Raw genomic sequence first — 14205 nt, forward strand, 5'->3', positions numbered from 1 at the left:
TTTGTGGCCTGTGTGGATACTAAGCCCCAGTCCCAGGCTGGTTGGGCTAAGTATCCGGCCGGGCATCCAGGGCCAGTGGTTTATGAGCCATTTACTCCCCCACTGACTCACTGGGAGGTGTCAAACAACTCACTGCATTAAGCTGCTTTCTAGGGCCATAAAAGATGATTACAAACACAGTTAAAAGGAACTTTTTTTTTTTTAATTTGAGAGAGGGAACTCCCACCCACTGGTTCACTCCCCAGATGCCCACAACAGCTGGGGTGAGACGAGGGTAGGAGAGTCTCAATCCAGGTCTCCCACACGGGCAGCAGGGACCAGCTAGGTGAGCTGCCCAGGGTCTGCCCTAGCAGGGAGCTGGAGTCAGGAGGTGGAGCCAAGCTTGGATTCCAACACAGGATGCGAGCAGCTCGGTCCCTGTCTTCAGTGGTCGGCCAAGTGCCTGACCCAAGAGAAACATATTTCGGCTAGTTTTTATTATTATTATTATTAAAAAAGTATTATAATTAGGTAGGGTTTAAATAACCAATTCAATCCATAGCCACTAACTCTATAGCCACCCCTTCATAAGACACAGCCCAACCACATACTGGAGTGCTGAACGAGAGAAGACATGGTAGCTGCACTGACCGTGACATTCAGTGCCCTGGAGGCCTGGAATTGGTATATAAGATGCTGTGGGTTATACAGGATTTGGCTCTCCGAACTCACGCACAGGTTTAAACCCCAAAGTCTCATGCTGATGACCAATGGCAGCTGGACAGATGAAAGTGGAACTCATTCTAAGGATGCTGTCTAAAGAAGGGGCCCTGGGAACTGGCTGGGTTGGATGGGATGATTAGGGGAGAGGCCCCAAGAGAACCATGATGGTGCTGTAAGGAGAGACCACACAGAGGGAGAGGAGGCGCTCGCTCCATGCCTCTCTGCTTCCTGGCTCACCACGTAGCCATGCCTGCAGCCATTCCACCATTGCCAGCCTCCGCCAAATGGCAAACTACTGGGGCACCCGATCTTGGACTGAGAGCCTCCACAACTGTGAGCCGAAATAAGCCTCCTTTCTTACCAAGAAACTCCTATCCTCCCGTCACTGAAATCACTGATTTTCAATTAAATCACCAGCCTCTGGGGCCCTACAGAGACCACCAGCTGGCCCACCCCCTGCAGCAGGCAAACATCACCATGGCCTACACATTGTTAGTCCTGCAAATACGCCTGCCGAAAACAGTCAGGCCAAATAGAAAAACAACTGACTGTAAACACTGGTATTTCCAAGGCTTTGTTTGCTATCCTCTAAGATACGGGTGTTCTGCTCCACCCAGGTCTAACTGCTATTAATTCACTCGTTTTCTCTGCTAAGTCAGTCTCAATTTATACATCACCAGTCCCACCATCCGGTGTCCCCTAATGTCTATGACTCCACAAAAGCAGATGACAGCTGGGGTGCCCTGGTCCAGGAGGAGCCCTGCAGCTCCTGCACCCCCAGCTTAACCTCCAGTGGAATCAGGAAATGGACAGGGAGGAGGGGAGCCCTGAAGCAGGCACATCGTCACAGACCTTTAGTATCTGTAAAAGGTGCGAGCAGCATGGGAATCATGTTGACTCACGGCTGTCGACAAAGAACCTACAGGAAGAAAAGTTTGTTCTGTTAGTTCTGGTCTGTGGTTTCCATCACCAGCTTCATTATACCAGAACCTGGGGCTCGGAGGGGAAGCTGTCCCCCTCTAACCATTAAATCAGGATCCACTATACTTGAAGAGATGATTTTTATCCCCGTGATCTTGGGAGAAGATAAAATCTCTGCACACTCTTGTCTCACGCCATTAACACCGTGCCCTTTGTACTCATAAAGCATTCACTGTGTTTCCCCTTTCACATTTTTGCCTCTGTCCTTAAATCAAGTTACATGGCAAGAAATGCAAGGGGCGAGGAGAATTTCAGAACCACTGGCGTAAATACTAATTCTGACTAAGCAAGTAGAAAAGGCTACAAGAGAAGTGCAGCTTGTGGGCTCGGTGTTTGGTCTATCGTTAAGGCACCAGCTGCGGTATCCCATCCCAGATCGGAGTGCCTGGGTTCAAACCCAACTCAGCTCCTGCCTCCAGCTTCCTGCTAATGCAGACCCTGGGAGGCAGAGTGGCGGCTCAAGTGGTTGGGTCCCCAGCTCCCCGCTTCCCACCTGTCCCCACACCATCATGTGAGGCATTTGGGGTAGGGAGGAGAGCGAACAACAGATAGAAGTTATCTCTTTCCCCCACTCTTTTTAACGCAGCTTGTTTTCAACATGTTTATACATTGCTAAGTCTTTTTTTAAGATTTATTTATTTATTTATTTGAAAAGCAGAGTCACACAGAGAGAGAAGAAGCAGAGAAAGAGAGAGATCTTCCATCCAGACTCACTCCCTAATTGGCTACAATGGCTGGAGCTGTGCCAATCTGAAGCCAGGATTCAGGAGCTTCTTTCGGATCTCCCACGCAGGTGCAGGGGCCCAAGGACTTGGGCCATTTTCTACTGCTTTCCCAGGCCACAGTGGAGAGCTGGATCAGAAGTGGAGCAGCCAGGTCTCCAACCGGCACCCATATGGGATGCCGGCACTGCAGGCGGTGGCTTTACCCACTACACCACAGCGCCGGCCCCATTGCTATGTCTTTAGCAAGATGTTTGTCTTCCCTTTCAGATTACCCACTTACAAAGTCCACTCATTTTTCCTAAAAAAGCAGTTACAGCAAATAAGCTCAAAATACTTTCTGCCTCTAAAAATACATATTTCTTTTGAGCAACATTTTTTCCACTTTGAAGTTCCCACTAATCCCAAGACAGAGGAGTCTGGATCCACAGCAACCTGTCAGATAAAAGAGCTCTGGCAGCTTCCAGGTAGTCTCCTGGACCCCTGAGCCGTTCTCTGCCCAGAAAATCCAGCAAATCACAGTAATTTGGGAGCACCCAGCACAAAAGAGGCATCTAGAGTGGGGAGTACTTTAAAATGTTGATGTCCTCTTGTGCAACTACGGGAAGATCCGAAAGAATTAAAAATGAGCAAAATGCAGAATGGCTATCTAACAGAGAGCTAATGCAAGGGACCCACCATGAAGGGAGGGAAGAAAGCCGAGCACATAGGAAGATTACACTGCCCAAGCCAACAAAGCTTTAACTCTCCTAATCCTGCTGCTTAAGAGCCTTGGGAACAATAACCTTCCAGAAAGCAGATGCAAGTAGCCAAGAAGAGACAAAAGGCATCGCACGCACCTCTGGCAAGTGCAGCCAGAAGTGACTGGGGCAAGAAAGCAGCAAAGCCAGGAACAACCCAAGTTAGTTAAACAGAGAGTCACGGAGAGAGAGGAGCAGTGAGCTGAGAGCTGAGCGCCCGCCCCAGTCCCCACGACCTTCCAGCTCCCTCAGTCTCCCAGGGGCCAGCCTTTACCCTGCTTTATGTAGTGGAGGGAAAAATGAGAGTTTTCTGATTTCCAAGAAATGTTATCCGCTCATATTTTAAAGGACTGTGGGGTCAACACCTCCTCCCCTGTGATCACACAAATGTGGGGAAATTAAATCCATCTTTACAATCAAGAATTGTAAGATTAGGTCGCATCCATCCTAAACAAAGGAATACGTTTCTATCTACAGTATTAACACTGAGACAATTCACATTTTCAAATGCGCACAGCTACATGGAGCTCCAATAATTCTGGACGGAGCTTGTGTGGCTTGTGTACATGTTAATGAGCATATGTTTCTTAAACAACAGCTTTCGAAAACATATTATAACAATATGCGACAGTACTCCAAAAAGTTCACAGGAAATAGAATTAAAAATGTTTATTTTGGTGCAAAAAAATACTGAAATCCATGCATAGTCATTCTTATATTTTCAAAATGCCTTTTCCATGAACTTTTTGGAGATCACTGTATGCATGGATTTCAAACAGTTTCACACCAAAATAATCTTTTAAATCCATTCGCCACAAACTTCTCGAAGCACCCTCTCAGAAACAAGCCAATGGAAAATTGAGCAAAAGAAACAAACAAGGGAAACCTAGAAGGGGTATAAAAAAATTAAACACCCAGAAATATATGAATGAGTACATGGACTGTGATATTTTCACAAAATGGAATATTAAAGAAAGGAAATTAATAAATCAGACATATGTATATATATGTATATATCAACATAAGTGAATCTCTCTGTGGAGAGGGAAAGCATAACTTGAAGAACATACAACTTGCAATAAGACTAGATATTAATTATATAGCATCTTAAGGAACAGGCTTCGTGGTGCAGGCAATTAAGCTGTCGCCTGGGACTTGTGCGACCCCTACAGCAGTTTCTGGGATTGAGTCCCGGATCTTCTGCTTCCAATCCAGCTTCCTGCTAACGTGCCTGGGAAGCAACAGTTGATGGTCCAAGTGCTTGGGTTCCTGCCACCCACATAAGAGACACTTGGATTGAGTCTGGGTCCTTCCTTTGGCATGGCCCAACCCTGGCTGTTGCAGGCATTTGATGCCCACAAATACCAGGAGGTGGTAACTCAATCCAGGTCCCACAGGCTAGGGGGTGGCATGAGCCCTATGACCTGAGCCATGACCGCTACCTTGCATTACCAAACACCTTCCTGCTTTAGCAGGAAGCTGGAGTCAGGAGCCAAAAATGGGGATGAAACGCAGGTACTCTGCAGTGGGATGTGCACGTCTATTATATTTATTTCCTTATTTATTTGAAAGGCAGAGTTACAGAGAGAAGAAGAGATCTTCCATCGGCAGGTTCACTCTCCAAAATGGCTGCAAGGGCTGGGGCTGGGCCAGGCTGAAGCCAGGAGCCTGGAACTCCATCCGGCTCTCCCACATGGGTGGCATCGGCTCAAAGACTTGGTCCATCTTTCACTGTTTTCCCAAATGCTCTAGCAGGGAGCTAGATCAGAAGTGGAGCAGCTGGGTCTCGAACCTGTGCTCATAAGGGATGCCAGTGACACACAAAATGGCTTAACTCACTACGCCACAATGCCTGCCTCAGATGTGGGCATCTTAACCAGAATCTTAACCACTATGCCAAAACCACCCCCCCTTAAGACTCTTTGAAAAAAAATTTTTTATAAAACATTTATTTATTTGAAAGAGTTACAGAAAAGGAGAGAGAGATAGACAGACACACATACACACACACAGATTTTCTATCTGTTAGTTCACTCCCCACATGACCACAATGGCTGGAACTGGGCCAGGCTGAAGCCAGGAGCCAGGAGCTTCTTCTGGGTCTCCCATGTGGATGCAGGGGCCAGGCACTTGAGCCATCTTCCACTGCTTTCCCAAGCCGTAAGCAGAGAGCTACATAGGAAGCTGAGCAGCTGGGACTGGAACTGGTGCTCTTATGGGATGCTGGCACCACTGGCAAAGGCTCAGCCTGCTGCACCACCACACCGGCCCCAAGACTCTTGGAGTTCCCCTGCATTCTCTTCAACCCAGCTCTATGTCACAATTTACCAAGATTTTTACAGGGCACAAAACAAATAAATCTGCACATCCTTAGATCATTTAGTAAATCCTTGTAGATTTATTACAGATTCTGGCACATAAAATTTAGTTGAAGAAAGTGCTATGATGCAGGGTGGGCACTTGGCACAGAGGTTAGAATGTCATTTCCAGTGCCCACATCCTATAGTGGAGTGCCCGCATTCGAGTTTCAGCTCCACTTCCTTTTTTTTTTTTTTTTTTTTTTTGGACAGGCAGAGTTAGACAGTGAGAGAGAGAGACAGAGAGAAAGGTCTTCCTTCCGTTGGTTCACCCCCCAAATGGCTCCTACGGCCGGCGCACTATGCCAATCCAAAGCCAGGAGCCAGGAGCTTCCTCCTGGTCTCCCATGGGGTGCAGGGCCCAAGCACTTGGGCCATCCTCCACTGCCCTCCGGGGCCACAGCAGAGAGCTGGCCTGGAAGAGGTCAGCTCCACTTCCAATACCGGCTTCCTGCTAGTGTGCATCCTGAGAAGCAGCAGGTGATGGCCCTGCCGCATACATGGGAGACCCGGATTGAGTTGGATTCCTGAGCACGTTCAGCTCTCTCTCTCTCTCTCTCTCGCTCTCTCTCTCTCTCTTTCTCTCTCCTTCTCTCTGTAACTCTGACAAGAAAGAAGAGGGGCCGGCACTGTGGCACAGTGGGTTAACGCCCTGACCTGAAGCGCTGGCATCCCATATGGGCGCCGGTTCGAGGCCCAGCTGCTCCACTTCCTGTCCAGCTCTCTGCTATGGCCCGGGATAGCAGTGGAAGATGGCCCAAGTCCTTGGGCCCCTGCACCCACGTGGGAGACCCAGAAGAAGCTCCTGGCTCCTGGCTCCTGGCTCCTGGCACAGCTCCGACCATTAAAGCCAACTGGGTAGTGAACCAGCAGATGGAAGACCTCTCTCTCTCTCTCTGCCTCTCCTTCTCTCTCTGTGTAACTCTTTCAAATAAATAAATAATGAAGAAGAGGAAGAAGAGGAGGAAGTGGAGGAGGAAGAGGAAGAGGAAGCCGGGCCTCTCTCTAACAGGTATCCATTTGTTGGGCAGAAGCTGAGCCCAGCAGCCATGGAAACACATGTGTCTTCTGCACCAGCGGTGAAGCCCTCCCGCCCAGCTCCGCTTCCCAGGGAGAGGCTGGAGAGCCGGCAAAATCGCTCCCACGCCACTGCCAAACCCAGCAGCCCTTTCTCACCTGAAGAGAAACCACCCCAGTGCCTTGTTTCTGAGCTTTCTCTTAAAGATACAAGTTTGCCAACTTGTGATGCCAGGTCTTATCATCTCTGGGAAAGGACACAATGCATGCTGTGACTGCTCCCTATCTTTGCTCTGACTTGCAATGTGCGCAGGGGCTCCTTTAGAAATATATCTGGCCGGCGCCACGGCTCAATAGGCTAATCCTCCACCTGCGGCACTGGCACCCCGGGTTCTAGTCCTGGTCGGGGCGCCAGATTCTGTCCCGGTTGCTCCTCTTCCAGGCCAGCTCTCTGCTGTGGCCCCGGAGGGCAGTGGAGGATGGCCCAAGTGCTTGGGCCCTGCACCAGCATGGGAGACTGGGAGAAGCACCTGGCTCCTGGCTTTGATTCAGCACGGTGCGTCAGCTGCAACGGCCATTTGCGGGGTGAACCAACGGCAAAGGAAGACCTTTCTCTCTGTCTCTCTCTCTCACTGTCCACTCTGCCTGGAAAGACAGAAAGAAAGACAGAAAGAAAGACAGAAAGACAGAAAGAAAGAATCTGGCTTTTTTTTTTTTTTTTTTTTTTTTTGATCAGCAGGGAGAGACAGACTGTCAGAGACCCCATCTGCTGTTGCCAAAGGCCACAAAGCTGGGGGACAAAGCCAGGAGGCTGGGAACTCAACCCACATCTCCCAACTACCTGAGCCATCACCACTGCCCCCTCCAAGGATCTGCCATGGTGAGAAGCCAGAATCAGGAGTTGCAGCTGGGGATCGAACCCAGACACTCCAGTGTGGACAGGGGCTTTTCCCAATTGTTGGGCTAAATGCACATCTGACCTTTAAAAAACGCAAATTGAGGCGGGCAAGTGTGTGCCACAGCAGGTTAAACCACCACTTGAGACGCCTGCATCCCACATCAGAGTGCCTGGTTGGAGTCCTGGCTACTCCACTTCTGATCTAGCAACCCCATATGGGATCCCGACGTCGAAGGTGGCAACGTTACCTGCTAAGCCACAACGCCAGCCCCCAAAATTCTTTGGGTTTCCTTTTCATGGAATTTCAGGCTACAGTTCTGAGGTTTCTAAGAAGCGGACTTTTCCTTCCCCATAGGAATACCTGTACTTGTCTACAGTTGCCCAAACACACATAACATACTCCTAACCAGAAACATCATGAGTTATTTTTTCCCTATTGGTGAACAATTAGAACACTCTCAAAACCTGTCTTATGCATTCTAAATATTTTCCCAAGCAGAACCCAAAGTAGAACGACTCTGACAAGAGAAAAAGCTGTCGTTCTTTGCGGGAAGCTCCTCCAACTTATTTGGGTCGGAAGTTGATTGACAGAGGTACTGAGATATGTACTCATCATTTTTTGTTCATTTGAGAAGCAGAGAGAGAAGAAAGCATCCAAGAAAATGCCCTCAATGGCCAGGACAGAGCAGAGGCTGGAGCCAGGAATGCAATCCAGGGCTCCTGGATGGGTGAGAGGAGACCAATTACTTGAACCATGACCACCGCCTGCCAAGGTCTGCATCGGAAGGAAGCTGGAGCCAGGTGCCACAGCCGAGAATCCAGCCCAGGCACTCTGATGTGAGAGACAGGTGTCTTAACCACGAGGCTAAACACCTGCTCCAATTTGCATCTATGTTTAAAAGTTTATCTCAATATTTGTACATTCTTTCTGACAATCTACAGTGGGATAAAAGTGAAAAACTCAGTGGTATTTCCTTTGGTATAGCCTGAAAGAACAGGCAAATGCTCCTTACACAGGTGACCAAACCTGTAGGTTCTTTATTTGATTTTAATGATTTAAAGGGGGGCCGGCATTGTGGTGTAGTGAGTAAAGCAGCCGCCTGCAGTGCTGGCAATCCATATGGGCACTGGTTCAAGTCCCGGCTGCTCCACTTCTGATCCAGCTCTCTGCTATGGCCTGGGAATGAAGTAGAAGATGGCCCAAGTCTTTGGACTCCTGCCACTCACGTGAGAGACCCGGAAGAAGCTCCTGTGCTCCTGGCTTCGGATCTGCACAGCCCCACCCACTGCGGCCAGCTGGGGAGTGAACCAGTGGATGGAAGACCTCTCTTTCTCTCTCTCTCTCTCTCCCTCTGCCTCTCTTTCTCTGTAACTGACTTTCAAATAAATAAATAAATATTTTTAAAAATTAAAAATAATAATGATGATGATAAAACGGTGCTAAGGATCGTTTATATAGTACTTCATTTGTATAGACACTGTGTAGACATCATCTCTTTAATTCTCTTAGGTTTAGACAACAAACAGTATCTGCCTCATGTAGGGGAACACAGAGGCTAAGCAACTTGCCCAAAATCATACAGCAAGTTATGGGCAAGTCAGCTTGAACCCAAGTATGTCAGGCTCAAAAGCCCATGTCCTCATACAATGCCAAGGAGAAAACCTTGGATGTTTTATCCCATGACTCTGCACAGTAACTCACCACAACATGTATTATCTAAGCACACAACACATGAAGGGTTCATTAATATGGTGACCAGGGACAGGCACTGTGGAGCAGTGGGCACACACATCTAACAGAGTGTCAGTTCAAGTCCTGGCTACACAATACCAGATTCAGCTTCCTGCTATGCATCCTGGGAGGCTGTGGGTGTTGATCCAAGTGCTTGGGCTCCCGCTACCCACGTGGGAGACCTGGAGGGAGGTCCTGGGCTCTGGACTCCCAGCCCTAACTCGGCCCAGCCCTGGCTGTTGCAGACATTTGGAGAATGAACCAGCAGATGGAAGACCTCTCTCTCTCTCTCTCTCTCTCTCTCTCTGTAGATAAAAATAAAAAATGTTTTCAAAGTAAATAAGAATACTATATATGATGATAGAATAATATATACCAAACTATATATACATATATATGAAGCAAACTATAATGTGCCTATGTTAAATTCTATTCCCACCTCTTCTCTGCTCTTCCTCCTCTTGGAAAAAAAAAAAAGAAAGAAAGAAACATGTTTTTGTCCACTGTTGCAGTTAACTGGCAAACTTGTGTAATAAATTAACAGAACTGGTTTAGCAACAAATAAAGACAGTCAAGGTCTCTGAATTCTAAAGCTGGGTACGTCACTGATGTAAAAGGTGATCTGGGAGCGTTTAATATGCATTCACTTTGATGTCTGTGTGCTCTCAGGACAGCGGTCTGTAATAAAAGCCAATATGTAGGAAACCTCAGTCATAAACCCAGACACCAGGTATCCAGGAGAACAAGGAGAATGTTCCCATTCCAGCTAATTTGCCTAACTGCTGCCAGGGTTCCGAGTGTTTGGAAACATTCGGATAGATAAACATACAGTTGTTGTCTGCATGGATCAGCTTTGGAGAGAGAAATATAAGAATGGAAAAAGAAAATAATATTTGAGTGTGTGTGTGTGTGTGTGTGTGAGAGAGAGAGAGAGAGAGAGAGAGAAGAACCTGAGAAATACAGTGGCCTTGGAAGCTCCCTGCCCCTCCTCAGGGGGCAAAGAGAAACAGCGCCTGTCGGCTCCCAGCAGACTCTGTAAGTGGGGCCCACGTGTGGAAATGGATGGCAGGCGGCCCCGGGAGCAGCCTGCTGGCTGCGCCCAGGATTCCCAGGTCCAACTGAGAAGAGCTTGGAGTTAAAGCTGAGGTGTAAACACCAGACCTCTTCTGAGCCTTGATTTCTTCATCAGCAAACACTGCCAGAGGGATGGGTGTTGGGCCCACTGGTTAGGACGCCTGCATCCCACACGCACCTGGGCTCCACGCCCAGCTCTGGTTCCTGGCCCAAGCTTCCCGCTAATGCACATCCTAGGAAGCAGTAGGTGTGGCTCAAGTGCCTGCGTCCCCGCCACCCCCAGGGGACACCTGAGTTAAGGTCCTAGCTCCTGGCTTTGGGGCTCAGGCACTGAAGGAATTTAGGGAGTACATCAGCAAAGGGGAACTGGTGCGCTCACGCTCTCTCTCTCTCTCTCTCTCTCTCCCTCCTTCTCTCTCCCTAGCAAACAAAAATTTGGGGGCTAGTGCTGTGGCATAGCCTGCAAAGCCACCGCCTGCAGTGCTGGCATCCCATATGGGCGCTAGTTGGAGTCCCAGCTGCTCCACTTCCGATCCAGCTCTCTGTTATGGCCTGGGAAAGCAGTGGAAGATGGCCCAAGTCCTTGGGCCCCTGCACCCACATGGGAGACCTGGAAGAAGCTCCTGGCTCCTGGATTTGGATCAGTGCAGCTCCGGCCATTGCGGCCATCTGGGGAGTGAACCAGAGGATGGAAGACTTCTCTCTCTCTCTGTCTCCACCTCTCTCTGTAACTCTGTCTTTGAAATAAATAAAATAAATCTTAAAAAAAAAAAGCAGATACCTAATATAAGAGGTCTTCAGAAAGTTCATGGAAACTGCATATCATGAAAAAACTATGGGTATGAGTTTCAAAAAAATGTTCTGCACCAACATAAACTTACTTTTCAATTCTATTTTTCCAACAGCTCTTTGGTGCCAGTGCACAATAGATGTTAGCCTCCCTTTTTTCAGAACTGAACTTCCCACTGCCAGCAAGATGCGCCACTCATCTTCAAGCTCCCAAATCCCATTAGCCCACCTCTGCCGCACCATCCAATCGCTCCCACACCCTCTCCTCCTGTGCTTTCTCTCAACTGAGGGCACCAGTGAGCTCTTTGTTTTGTTTTGTTTTGTTGTTGTTGACAGGCAGAGTGGACAGTGAGAGAGAGAGACAGAGAGAAAGGTCTTCTTTTTGCTGTTGGTTCACCCTCCAATGGCCGCCGTGGCCAGCGCGCTGCAGCCGGCGCACTGCGCTGATCCGATGGCAGGAGCCAGGTACTTTTTTTTTTTAACTTTTATTTATTTATTTATTTATTTATTTGACAGGCAGAGTGGATAGTGAGAGAGAGACAGAGAGAAAGGTCTTCCTTTTGCCATTGGTTCACCCTCCAATGGCCATCACAGCTGGAGTGCTGCGGCCGGCACACCACGCTGATCCGAAGGCAGGAGCCAGGTGCTTCTCCTGGTCTCCCATGCGGGTGCAGGGCCCAAGGACTTGGGCCATCCTCTACTGCCTTCCTGGGCCACAGCAGAGAGCTGGCCTGGAAGAGGAGCAACCGGGACAGAATCTGGCGCCCTGACCGGGACTAGAACCCGGTGTACCAGCGCCGCAAGGCGGAGGATTAGCCTAGTGAGCCACGGCGCCAGCCACCAGTGAGCTCTTTAGAGCCCGGCTTCGAGTTCTCTCTTCTCTCTCCTTGTACTCCCCTCTGTCTCTTTCTCCAGATGTCTCCCTGTGTCTCTAACACATCCTTCAGAACATCAGCACAGACAGAGCTCTCACCAGGCACCTGCTTTGGCTCCCCGCTGATGGAGAGAATATGGTCCCAACACGTTTGTATGCAAAACCCTCTGAAACCTAACCACGACTCGTCTCCCAGCCTTCTCGCCCATCACCACGTTCTGCCACGAGCCCTGCGCCTTTTTGCAGCCCACAGGGTCCTGAGAATGCAGCCTGCATTCTCCACCCATGAAAACCCAACTCATTGTTCTAGGCCCAGCCACACACACACACACCCAGCTCGAATGTCAAATGTTCTACAAAATTAGCTCTCTAGCTTCCCCACGTTGGCATCCGTCACCACCACTGCTTTGATGCACACACAGGGCTTGGCTTGGCTTCAGCGGGCACTGCTACAGAGGTTTGCTTACGAGGTTGTCTCCTCCAATTCCTGAAGAATTGGGGACCATGTCTGATTGTCCCCTCTACACCTGCCACCTAGCTCTTCGCGCACTGCACGCTTGAAATGAATAGTGTACTTCCAGTTACCCATATTTCTTTTAAGACTTTATTTAAGCTGGAGCCGCGGCTCACTAGGCTAATCCTCCGCCTTGCAGTGCCGGCACACCGGGTTCTAGTCCAGGTCGGGGTGCCGGATTCTGTTCTGGTTGCCCCTCTTCCAGGCCAGCTCTCTGCTGTGGCCTGGGAGTACAGTGGAGGATGGCCCAGGTGCTTGGGCCCTGTACCCCATGGGAGACCAGGAGAAGCACCTGGCTCCTGCCATCGGATCAGCGCGGTGCGCTGGCCGCAGCGCACCAGCCGCGGCGGCCATTGGAGGGTGAACCAACAGCAAAGGAAGACCTTTCTCTCTGTCTCTCTCACTGTCCACCCTGCCTGTCAAAAAAAAAAAAAAAAAAAGGAAAAGAAAAGAAAAAAAAAGACTTTATTTAAAAGGAAGAGTGACAGAGAGACAGATCTTCCCTCTGCTGGTTCACTCCCCAGATGGCCGCAAAGGCCAAGGTGAGGCCAGGCCAAAGCCAGGAGTCTGGAACTCCATCCAGGTCTCCCACATGGGTGGCAGGGCCCCAAGCACAGGGACCATCTCCTGCTGCCTTCCCAGGAGCGTTAGCAGGGAGCTGGATGGGAAGCAGAGCAGCTGGGACTTGAACAAGCACTCATACGGGATACAGGCATCCCAGACTGTGGCTTAACCTGCTGCACCCCAAGACTGGGCCTTTTTGCCCATATTATTTCAGGAACACTCATAAACTCCTGCCTATAAAGTAGATAGCATTTCAGCTTCACTTTTACAGATGAGGAAATCATTCAGAGGTTAGGTAATTTGCCCAACACGAGACAGCTAGTATACACCAAAGCCAGGATTTGAACCCAGGTCAGACACTTCTAAAAGCCAGTGTTCCTTCAGCGCTAATGCATGCAGACTTTTTGCTCAGGACCAAGACCCTAGTAAATGACATTTCATCCTATCAGCGCATGGGGCACCATCACAGGGATTCACAGTGACCCAGATGCGTGTATTTTCTTTCTTTCCCATCTTCACTCCCACACATGCACCCACTCCCAGTGAAAAATCAATCAGGAATTATCTGGAACGTCTAGACAGGACATGAACGCATTCCTTCATTCTTCATGGCAGACAACACTCGCGTTTCTAAGGCTTAGCAGACACACAGAACCTGAAAGAATGGTGAATCAATTCAAAACATGCTTGCTCTGCTCGCACCTGAAATCCACAGCAGTTGCTAAGAAAACACACAGCCCGTGCAAGGCAGCAGGATGACTCACCCAGAGCAAGCTTACCTTCCACCCTCAGAAACCCTCACCAGCAGCTTTGTAACTAAATCACCAGCCTGTGGTTACAAACATTGAGGAGTGCCTTTCCTCCCAGGTCATTAGGGAATACAGTCAGTTCTTGCAGAAACAGTTCTATAAAATTAATGATTACCCAACAGAGCTGAAGCTTGCTACAATGAAAAAAAAAGTACAAAGACTACAAAAGTGACTTGTGTTCTTTTAAACAAAGATTTATTAGCAGGGGTCATCCACTAAGTGACTATACAGGATATCTTAATAAGGACCTGCTAATTACTTGGTTTTTTTTTTTACCAGCATAAAAAGTGCAAATAATAAAATACATCTTTAACTCTGTAGTGAACAGAAACTGTAAGTCATTCCTTTTCATTTTTTCTCCTTTCTGAATCACTCACTCAGATGTTTAACTAAAAGTTCTACCATGGTGACTGACATTGTGGTGTGAAAGGT

General features: G+C 48.7%; 1 protein-coding gene across 8 annotated transcripts in view; it reads right to left on the bottom strand.

Moving 5' to 3' along the window:
* The window catches only part of SYNE2 (spectrin repeat containing nuclear envelope protein 2), a 392381-nt gene that overhangs the window by 369361 nt on the left and 8815 nt on the right, over positions 1-14205 (bottom strand). The window contains exon 2 of one of the 8 annotated variants that reach the window (XM_089322676.1): positions 1555-1621. The exons of the other annotated variants lie outside the window; for them this stretch is intronic. The gene's annotated coding sequence lies outside the window, so the exon portion shown is untranslated. The remainder of the gene's footprint in view (positions 1-1554; positions 1622-14205) is intronic. 8 annotated transcript variants of the gene reach the window in all.

This window comes from Oryctolagus cuniculus, chromosome 20, assembly GCF_051225735.1.
Source record: "Oryctolagus cuniculus isolate XC-2025 breed Fujian yellow rabbit chromosome 20, ASM5122573v1, whole genome shotgun sequence".
Lineage (NCBI taxonomy): Eukaryota > Metazoa > Chordata > Mammalia > Lagomorpha > Leporidae > Oryctolagus > Oryctolagus cuniculus.